This window comes from Silene latifolia, chromosome Y, assembly GCF_048544455.1.
Source record: "Silene latifolia isolate original U9 population chromosome Y, ASM4854445v1, whole genome shotgun sequence".
Lineage (NCBI taxonomy): Eukaryota > Viridiplantae > Streptophyta > Magnoliopsida > Caryophyllales > Caryophyllaceae > Silene > Silene latifolia.
The window spans coordinates 310,469,401-310,481,271 of record NC_133538.1 but is presented as its reverse complement, the minus strand read 5'-3'; positions in this window follow the sequence as shown (position 1 = coordinate 310,481,271).

Here is an 11,871-nt window from a genome sequence, read left to right as displayed (position 1 = left end):
TAGTTTTGACAGTTGGAAGATGATATTTATGTGTTTGAGTAAACTTCGAGGACGAAGTTCGTTTTAAGGATGGTAGAATGTAACATTCCGTTTTGATGGTTGATCTTCTTTTGTGGATTGAGTGCTATTGAGTGTTATGGAAGTGAGACAAGGTTGGCAACATTATATTGTGGTTATTTGGTAATGTTATGGAGTCAGTATTGAGAGCCTATGCTATAGTTGAGACGATATCATGAGCCATGTTGTGGAAGGAAGAGTGGTTTATGGAGTTAGTGTTAAGTGTCCATGTTTTATAGGTTGGGTTGGAACTTCGGGGACGAAGTTCTTTTTAAGGGGGGAAGACTGTAATACTACGGATTTTATAAGCTAAGTACTCGACCGAGTAGAGCCTACTCGGCCGAGTAGTGCCAAGAGTGTAGTTTGTTTGGGTTCTGCCGAGGAATACTCGGCCGAGTATGGTGAATACTCGACCGAGTATGGTGAATACTCGACCGAGTAGAGGATACTCGGCCGAGTATACATTTTACTCGACCGAGTATCCGGTCTGACGGGTTATATTTTTTCCGCGATTGATTTAGAAAGGATTAGAGTTATTATAAACGCAAAACAGTTTCCTATTACATTTCATAAAACCTAATCACTCAAACGACGCTCTAATCCTCTCTAAATCTCCCCTTGTGTGTGTGTGTGATCATAGCAAGTGCATTCATCCTTTGTTTCTTTCACCGGTAAGTCTTTATCCCTATGTTGTTGATGATTAATTATAGGGTTTGTCTTTATTCATGAATTGGGGGAAATGGGGTTTTGCAGTTAGTGATTGGAACTATATGATTGTTGTTGTAGGTGACGATGTGGTAATTGTTATGCATTTGTATGGTTGATTGCAGCGTAAGCGGATTGCGAAAAGGTAGGGTTTCCCTACTCAGTTCTTGTGTAATTGAATTGAGATATTTGTTGTATTGTGTATGATTGTTGTCTGCTGATCATCGGAGTGTTGGTGTTGTGGTGACGGTGGTGATGTGGTTTGTGGGAAATAATCTGTATACTTCCCTTATTATTAAGGATTATAACGAATATAATGATGACGATCACTAGTCATAAAATTAAAATACATAAACAAAATATAGGATTCAGAAATTTATCGACCAAGAATTCTAACGGTAGAATTAGCTAAAAGGTTAGCTTATCAATTTACAGAGAATTGAGTCTTGGGATCATTTATATAATTCTTGAGGGAGGTCAATTGTATAAATGTTTTGAGTCTTCGCGTTATGACAGTAGTTCATTAGACTTAAAAACATAAACGATGCACATGCTTATTATTTTTATTCTTCTTCTCGCAGTGTAGAACACGATTATTTTTCATAATACTGTTACAACGAAATGGCTGGAAATAACGCAATCCCAATGCCTAGTGCCACACTTGATCGCGCGTCCTGGCTAAAAGTATTCATGGACCAGATGAATCAGTTCACACGTCTGAAAAATGATGGGTCCAACTTTGCGGACTGGGAGGCGGCACTACGGAATGCTGCCATTGCTGACGGTAAGTTCAAGTACTTAACTGAGCCAATACCGGTCAAACCAGGCCCCAATGCAGGAGTCAACGAGACACTCGCTTATAGTGATTTCGTTATGGAAGCTGGTGCGATGAAGAACGTACTCATCTTTACAATGGAAACCAATTTGCAGAGACGCTTCATTGCCCAAGGTGCAAACAAGATTTTCACCACGCTCACTAACGAGTTCTCAAAGGCACCGAGAATCGTTACATATGAGCATACCTGTCGCTTCTTTGATGCAAAACTCCAGAAGGGCCAACCGGTTAGCCCACACATTCTTCACATGATTGAGAATGTCGAGAAGCTGGAGGCACTGAATTGTAAAATCAGTGAAAGCATTGTCATTGACCGAATGCTTCATTCTCTTCACGATGGTTTTGCCCTTTTCAGGACGAACTATTACATGAATGACTTGAAAAAGAGTACTCATGAGCTACACACCCTTCTCGTACAGACCGAGAAGGATATGAAATTGAGTGGGAGCATGAAGCAGGATGTTCTCACGATTTACAACAAGGGTAAAGGTAAGGGCAAGGCTCATGGCGACCTAGCTGTAGGTAAGCCAAAGTTTAAGAAGCCAGGAAACGGTAAGAGTGCGCCTGGTGAGACTAGTGGCTCACAGGGCAAGGCAAAGAGCAAGGGCGGTGACATAGAGTGCCACCATTGTCACAAGACTGGACATTGGAGGAGGAACTGTCCCGTCTACCGTGAGGACATCAAAGCAGGCCGCGTCGTTCCTGTTGGTATGTCATCTTATATTCATATGATTGAGATTAACCATGCAAGTTTCGGAACTTGGGTACTTGATACTGGTTGTGGTTCTCATCTGTGTAATCATTTGCAGGGCCTAAAGAACATCATACCTCTCGAAAAAGGTGATGTGGACCTGCGAGTCGGGAATGGAGCACGAGTTGCTGCTGTCTCGAAGGGAACATATGTAATCCAACTCCCTAGTGGTTTTGAGTTATTTTTAAATAATCACATTACTATGTACCCAGTTTGTCTAAGAACATTATTTCTGTTTCCGTACTTGCTAAAGACGGTTTTGCATTTTCAATAAAGGATAATAGCTGTATTTTCTCTTTCAATGAAATGATTTATGGCAAAGCAGTTTCCATGAATGGAATTTATATCTTAGACCAAACTACAGAAGTATTACACGTGAATAATAAGAAAATAAAGGTTGGTGACAAAGATCAAACCTATCTATGGCATTGTCGAATGGGACACATAAATGAGAAACGCGTGAAGAAACTCGTCGATAATGGGACTATTCCCGCATTCGATTTTTCTACATATGGCACGTGTGAATCATGTCTCATTGGCAAGATGACTCGAATTTCCTTCAAAGGTGTTGGAATGCGCGCTAGTGACCTATTAGGACTCATACATACTGATGTTTGTGGACCTATGTCAATTACCGCTAGAGATGGCTATAGATATTTCATCACTTTCACGGACGATTTGAGTAGATACGGATATGTCTACTTAATGAAGCATAAAAGTGAATCCTTTGAGAAATTCAAGGAATACCCGAACAGTCTGTCTGAAACCAACTCGGGTAGAAAGGTTAAAGCACTCCGTTCGGATCGGGGTGGCGAATATCTTTCAAATGAGTTTGATCAACACCTGAAAGACTGTGGAATCGTTCATAGCTTAACTCCACCTGGAACACCTCAATTAAATGGTGTGTCCGAACGGAGAAATCGAACCTTACTTGATATGGTTCGATCCATGATGAGTCACATGGTAGTGCCTGATTCATTATGGGGTTTTTCTCTTTTGTCAGCTGCTCTTATACTTAACCGAAGTCCGTCTAAAGCTGTCGACAAGACTCCATATGAAATGTGGAAGGGAAGGGTCCCTAACTTGTCCTTTATTCGGGTTTGGGGCTGCGAGGCTTATGTCAAGTGGAGACACGAGGATAAGCTCGGCCCGCGATCGGTCAAGACATACTTTATAGGTTATCCAAAAGGAAAATTTGGTCATTACTTCTATTCGCCTACCGAACATCGAGTTTTTGTTGCGGCTAGTGCGACGTTCTTAGAGAAAGAATTTCTCGAGAACAAGACGAGCAATAGAACCTTCGAGCTGTCGGAGATTCCAGAACCAACAACCGAGGAACGGATGGAGGAAGCTGTTCCTCCAACTGATGATACGGTTAATATTCCTGAGGAACCTAGGAGGTCGGGTAGAGACTCTCATCCTCCGGACAGATACATTGGTATGGTCGAGGAGAATGACGTTTTACTTCTAGAAAGTAATGAACCAACAACCTATAAAGGTGCTATGGCCTGTTCCGACTCAAAGCTATGGCTCGAAGCCATGCAATCCGAGATGGACTCCATGTATGAGAATAACGTATGGGATCTAGTTGATTTACCTAATAAGGTAAAACCTCTACAGTGCAAATGGCTTTACAAAATAAAGCGTTACGTAGACGCGAACCGATATCTATAAGGCACGACTAGTGGCAAAAGGTTTCACTCAAGTGCAAGGATTGCATTATGATGAGATTTTTGCACCTGTAGTCATGCTACGTTCCATTCGGATAATCTTAGCGATTGCCGCATTTCATGATTATGAGATTTGGCAAATGGATGTGAAAACCGCCTTCTTAAACGGTTATTTGGAGGAAGAGTTGTACATGGTGCAACCCGAAGGTTTCAGAGATCCTAATCATCCTAAGAAAGTATGCAAACTTAAGCGTTCCATTTATGGACTTAAGCAAGCTTCTCGGAGTTGAAATCATCGTTTCGACCAAGTGATAAAAGAGTATGGTTTCACTCGATCAGTCGAGGAACCATGCTTATATATCAAGTCGAGTGGGAGCAAGATTGTATTCTTGATATTGTATGTCGATGACATACTCTTGATTGGGAATGACATTCCTCTCCTATCTTCGGTTAAAGAATGGTTGAAGAACCATTTCCAGATGAAAGATATGGGTGAGGCACAACGCATTTTGGGAATCCGTATCTACCGAGATAGATCACGACGGACGTTATCACTTAGTCAGGAGTCTTATTTGGATAAGATTCTTGAGAAGTTCAGCATGACCAACTCCAAGAAGGGGAACCTTCCAATGACGACTGGGATGCAGTTGAGCAAGTCTCAGTCACCCACGACGCCTGAAGGGATTGAGCGCATGAGTCGTGTTCCTTATGCATCTGCAATAGGATCGATCATGTATGCCATGATATGTACACGTCCAGACGTGGCATATGCATTGAGTATGACGAGTTGATGACCGGATTTTGCCGTCACTTCCGGTACCAAAAACAATTTATAAAACCAAATAAAAGTAGTATTTATTCGGGTGTCGAACACGAAGATGGCGGGGGTTAGATACTTGGTTTGTTTAAGTCTTTAGTTTAGTCAAACAAAATAAGATGTTGATTTATCTAAATTAAGATGCAAACAAGTTAAATTAAACTAAATGGGATTGTATTCAATTGATGGAAGGCTAAGGTCTTTGAGTTCACAAAGGGCAATTAGGGGGAGAAACAAGGTCTAACAAGAAAAGGGTAATAATAGTGGTCAAGGGTTTAAGACTAATTTCTTAGTCACCTTAAGCTCCTCAATAAGTTGTCACTTGATCGAGATGAACTAGCTACAAATAAAGCATAAAGACTACCCAATAGCATGAGCACCAAGACGGATCGAATGCATCAAAGAGATGTTCTAACTTTCATTAAAACTCATCTATAAGCACTTCTAAAACTATCTAATAGCACAATGCACCAAGGTAAGCCAAACATGTTAATGAAATGTCCAATTTTCATTGAGGCATTTCCACAAACACTTCAAATGCATTAAGAGTAGAAACCACATAATCACCCAATTCAAAAGGTTAACAACCTAAATTCATCCCCTTAATTACCCAAATTCCCCCTAGACCTTAGATAAGACTACTCACACATGTTCATGGGTGAGAATTCAACAATAAATTGCAACAAAACACAAGTAAACATTGTAAATATGATAAAGATTACTACTTTAGATGAATAATGATAAAACAACATAATAAATGTAAACTAATGAAAGTAATGTAAACAAAAGATGAGAATTGTACCAACAAAGAGGAAAGTAGCAATCTTGGATAATAATGGAAGAATGAATTTCTTCTAATCTTCAAATACAACCCAAAATACTAATTGTATACTAATGAGAGATGAAGAACTTGCATAAACAAAGGAAGAATTAAACTAATAATTAAAGAAAGATTGCAAATTTTATTGAATGAAAAGGAGAGAGTAAATATTAGGGTTCTTGAGTTACAATATAGAGAGACTAAAGACTAATCTAATTTCTATTCTAATTTCTAAGGTTGTATAATGGTGTGGTGTAAGGTGTCCTTATATACTAATCTAATAATAATCTAAATAATAATAATAATGATAATTTAATAATAACATTAATAATATTAATAATAATCCTCATCAAAAGACACCACTAGGCTAAACAAAAGACACGACTTATTTAATAAAGACAAAAAGGAAGAAGGGAAAAACACAGGAAAAGACGCAGCCAAGGGTTCTTTGCCGGTCAGCCGGCGGTCGGTGCGAGGTGCCGGCAGCGAGTACTTGAAGAAAAGGCGGAAATTCACTAGGTGTGTGTGGTTGCCGGTGGGGCGGCTGCCGGGGCACCGGCATAGGAACACGAATTGATCCGAGAATGTTGTCTGCGGTGTTGTATGCCGGTTGCCCGGCTGCCGGTGGCTATGACCGGTAGCGCGTTCACAAAGAAAAGGAGAGGAATTGATGTTGGTGCCTGCCGGTGTGGGTAGTCGACTGCCGGGGTACCGGCATAGAGAGCAAATCTTCATAATTTGCAGAATTGAATTGGTGAATGAGAGTGGAGTTGGTGGTTTTGTCGATGTCGAATTGTGGGTTGGAGTCGTGGTGGAGTTAATGAATGGCGTTGATGGTGGTTGATGCGAGGTTGTTGCTGATGTTGGTGAATTAATTGAAAGATGATGAAGTTGTTGCATGTTGTTGTTGATGATGCAGGGGTGCGAAAATGGAGAAGGTGAAGTGGCGAGATTGATGTCTGAGATGATGGGCAGCATGATGTGGGTTGGACTGAGCTCAGTTTATGGTTGCAATGGTGATGAAGGTACGAATGACGATGAAGCTGTTCTGGGCTGCTGAAATGGTTACGAATGGTGGTGGTTAATGATGCTGCTGCTGGTCTAATGGAGACGGAGGACACGGGGTGGTCAAGGAGGGAGCATTAATGGTGTTGTGGACGAAGAAGAAGGCGAGTTGTTGGTGATGGAAATGGTGGTCAAGTGAAGATGAATGGAGATGGTGAATGAATGTCGAGTTGTTGGTGATGAGCTCAGGTGAAAGAATGAATGGTGATGAAGGTTTGTTAATGGAGGTGACAGTGAATGAAAGTGGAAATGGTGAGGATGAAGTGGCAGGTTTGATGATGAATGAACATTGCAGGGGAGTTGATGACGGGAGTGTGACTTTGGTAAAGTCATTTGGCCATTTGACTTTTCTTTAGGACACAATCACAAATATCTCCATTTCTTTACGATTTGACTTCGTATTGACCCGTCGCTTTATTCAATATACGATTCCGTTCTTCTCAGCACCTACATGACAAAATAAAACCAAGCAGTATCAAATACTCGAGATACACCAATTATTCGAGATAAATGCAATAAAACTAATTACTTCTAATTAATTAACAAAATGAGCTTTTTAACATTTAAAGCACACAAAATCGAGTCAAATATAAGATAAAAGCATGGGTAAAATACAATTAAAATGCTACTTATCAAATCTCCCCACACTTAAACCTTACTCGTCCTCGAGTAAGCTCATTAAATTAAACTAAGACCCGTAATATAAAATAACTAGATAAACTAATAATATCCAATGAAAGGCAATTAACGGGCCTTCTCCGTCCCTTCAACTCACACCGAAACACAATGAGGTATGCATTCTGATGCAAGGCAAGTGGGGGCTTGCGGAAAATTTTTGACACATCCAACATTTAAGCACGAATCAACATATAAGATGCATCACAAAAAGCCAAACCGCTTTCCTCATCTAAGCGGCCGTTTTGCTTCAAAATTGAAAGGTCTAGGTTAGGTGAAACCGTCTCAAAACCTCAACGAGGTGCCAACTCCCTAAACGTGGCACAAGCAACCCAAATATGTTCACACAAGCCAAAGAAACACATTCTGAGGCGGGGAAAAGGGGAAGCAAGGCTAGTCCTCCAAGAATGACATGACACACGCAAGATTCAACCAAAAGAGACCCATGGCTAAGGGGACTTAGACCATCGACAACCTCACGGATTTCACTCGTCACTCATTTAAAGACCGGGTGTTTTTGTACAAAAAGTAGCCAAACGCTCTCCTACTACGACTCGTGAGAACGTGTCCGCAATCTAATGTGTAAAACAGTCCTATGTCCAAATGAGATGCAAAATGTAACAATGCGCAAGCCATGAAATAAGGGTTGTAATGGGGCTAAGGAGTAGGATGGAACGGGATTGGTGCAAGCACCGTTTGGACATGTGGAGTTCAAATCAAGAATTGTCGACACATCACATCCATTTCCTTATTGCAACACATGAGACACGTCTATGCCCTAACATAGCATGGATCACCAAAACTATGCAAAAATTGCATAAACCCAACTCAAATTGGAAAAACTTTGAAAGTACTCCTCTTATTTCAACAAATGGTAACGTCTACACCCTAACAAAGACTCGGTTTCTCAAGTCTAGCAAAAATTGTGTAAACCCGACTCATTTTGGAAAAACATCAGATTGCCCCTTTATTTAGCAACGGCTCTTTCTACCCCGTTTAATGATGAGGAGGGGTGTTGCTTGCCTTTTTCTTCTTTTGACACAAATATATACAAAACAACCAACTCTTTTTTTGAATTTTTCACAACTTTTTCACTTTTCTATTTTGTTTTTCATTTCTTTTTTTCAAAACCTCTTAATTATATACAATGCCAAATGCGTACCAAGTTCCGACCCAAGTGGGTATGTATACTATCCACCACTATGACCCAAATCACCTCCTACAACACTACTACAAAACCGACCAATTCTTGATCAAGGAAGGGTGGTTATGGGATGTAGCTATTTTAGTGAGTTTGCCAAATGAATAGGTTGAGGCTCAAAGGGGGTGAATCAAAAAGGGAGATAATGGAAGGGACAAAACAAGGCAATTTGGCTATGTGAGGTTCATATGCATGTGGAAACAAATTTCATTTCATGACTTAAAATGAAATGCAAATCATGGCCTAAGGACGGAATGACACACTTATGCGTCTAGACATAACACGTCTCGCGAGGAGACCTACTCACAATCCTAAGTGGGGGTCGGGTATGAATGCACCGACCCTAGGAGGCTCTAATCCTCACATTTGAGTAGTTAGGTCGAGGTCTAGGTCTAGCCTACGGTCCTCTCGGTCTCACAAGGCGGCCAAAACTTGGTGGACATGCCCTTTTTCCCATATGCTAACCATGTGACACGGGTGCGAGCCATGGGGAGGGGGAAGGCACGGTCAAGACATAAATCATCATTGGGGTATCATAATCCCTCCCTAGACCACATTTTGTTCAAAACTTTATATACAAACTCAATGCAACAAAAAGGAAACACAACACATAAATACATGTGAGACAAATGCATGCAAGAAATTGAAATGAACATAAGGTAAACATGTAACAATTATCTAAACCTAGCAGCACGTAAGCACACACACCAAGTTCCAAAATGGAACATCCTCATCAACATAGCCCATCCTCCTCCATATATCCAACAATATAAAGGAAAAGAATAGTAAAGGAGAAAGAGATAAGAAAGATTCAACCGAGCGGTCTTCTAGTCTCCTAATGCCTCAAATGTCCCGTATGTGCCTGCGCCACTTGTTAGACCAACATATATATACAATGCAATATTTTTGTAATTTTTTTCGAAATTTTTCAATTTTTAGGCATTTTTTGAATTTTTATCACATTTAAAGGTATATACAAATATAAACAAATATTCACAAAGTGGATATTTCCCTCCCCACACTTGAAATTTACATTGTCCTCAATGGAACAAAGTATAGGGAGAGAATAGGAAAAATAAACAACATATTTTTTGTGGTTTTTGAATTTTTCGAAATTAAAGAACATATTTTTGGATTTTTTGAATATTTGAAAATAAATAACATGTTTTTGTATTTTTAAAATGATGGAATTTCCTCCCCACACTTATTTATTTACATATTCTCAATGGAAATACATGTGTGGAGGAATTCGGAAATGAAATACATGTTTTTGTTGATTTTTGATTTTTCAAATTTTTAGTGGTTTTTGTTTAATGAATGTAATGCATGAACTATCCTACATGCTAAATTGAAAGTACAATGCAAACTACACTACATGAATGCAAAGAGAGCTAATTTAGATTAACTCCTTTTCTAATCATGTTACTAAATGCAAAATGCGGTAAAAACTTAATTAAAGAGGAGAAGAATATATACATTGCGGTGGTTCTTAAGTGACTCCACCAAACCTCTTCATTCAAAGACTTCATTCAACCGGGATCAATATCCCGAGATCCCACCAACCTTCTACCTTCAATACAAGCATCAACAACACATGAACCCTTGTTCTTCATCATCAAAGCATGCAACTTACTCATGGCATCTTGAATCTCTTGCCATTTTCGGTTCATTTCTTCTTCAAACTTTTCCTTAGTCTCTTTGTCAACATTAGGGTCACATACCCTATTTACTTTCGATCTCTTTCTCCATCTTTTTGGTTTCTTCTTTTCAATTCTTGGTTTTGAATTTGGAGGGGCATTTGTGCTAGAATTGAACTCGGTTTCCCAACACTTATCTTTAGCATTCACTTCTTTTTCAAGGAACTTATCCGGTGGCTCATCATCAACTTTTGGCTCATAAGGAATCAAGAATTCCATATTCTCATCTTCTTCATTCTCATGGAGTTCTAAAGTTTCCACGGCAAACATGTTTTGAACCACGGTTTTCTTTGAAGCATGTGGTAGCTTGAATTCAACTTTTTCCTCCCCGACTTTGAATAACAATCTTCCCTCTTTGACATCTATGATAGCTCCTCCCGTGGCCAAGAATGGCCTACCAAGAATGACACGAGAGCTTCTTCCCATAGGGATGTCCAACACAACAAAGTCGGTAGGAATTGAAAGTTTACCAATTTGAACCATGATATCCTTGAGAATCCCATTTGGAGATTTGATTGTTCCATCGGCAAGTTTGATTGTAATGGAAGTGCGGGCTAAGCTTGAAATATTCAACCTCTTCACAAGGGCAAGTGGTATGACACTCACACTTGCCCCTAAGTCACACAAAGCACTATCCACCTTTTGGTCACCAACGGTACATGGAATTGAGAAACTCCCGGGGTCATCAAGTTTGACGGGAATTTCTTTAGACTTGACCACATTGCACTCTTCACTTGAGGCATCAAGCTCATGTCTACTAATGTCCACTCTTCTAGAAATGACTTCTTCTTGCTTGGCCAAAGAGTGTTCTTCTATCATCACCACCTCTTCTTCTTCCGGGCTCTTCTCAACTTCTACCATCACATTTGGTGATTTCAAAATTTCTTCAAGCACAAATTCTTCACTCATAGTGGTTGGTGAAGTCATAATCATCTCTCCCTTATCCGGGTTGACTTCAACATCCAAGCTTGTACCATGAATTGTCATTATTTGCTCAAGCACATAGTCTTCTATGCTCTCTTTTTCGGGCTCATGGTCAACTTCTTGGAATGTTTCCATAGCCATGGAAAAGGGAGTAGTGTAAGATAACTCCTCTTGACTCGGCAAATCAAATGACTCTTCTCTTTCCTCTTCAACTCCAACCATGATAGCATTAACTTCCTTTGCCTTCATAGGGTCTCTTGGATTTTGCCCTTGTCTTAGAAATACACCCGGTGGTTTTTGAGAACTCATGAGAGCTTGGGAAGCCACTTTAGCTTCAAGACTCTTGATTTGTTGTTGGGTGCTACTTGCCAAATCCCCTATCAACTTCACCAAGTTGTCATATTTATCATCTCCCATGGTATTGCTTGCTTGGAGTGGTGGCTCTTGGTTGCAAGGTTGGTTGGAAATTGGAAGAGGAAAGTCATATCCTTGAACTCTAAAGTTGGAATTTTGGTGGTTCCCTTGGTACCCTTGATTGAACCCTTGGTTTTGCCCTTGGTTGTACCTTTGATTATTGTTGTATCCTTGATTGAACCCATTGTTGTTATTCCATTGATTGAATCCTTGGCCAAACCCTTGGTTAGCTTGGTTTCC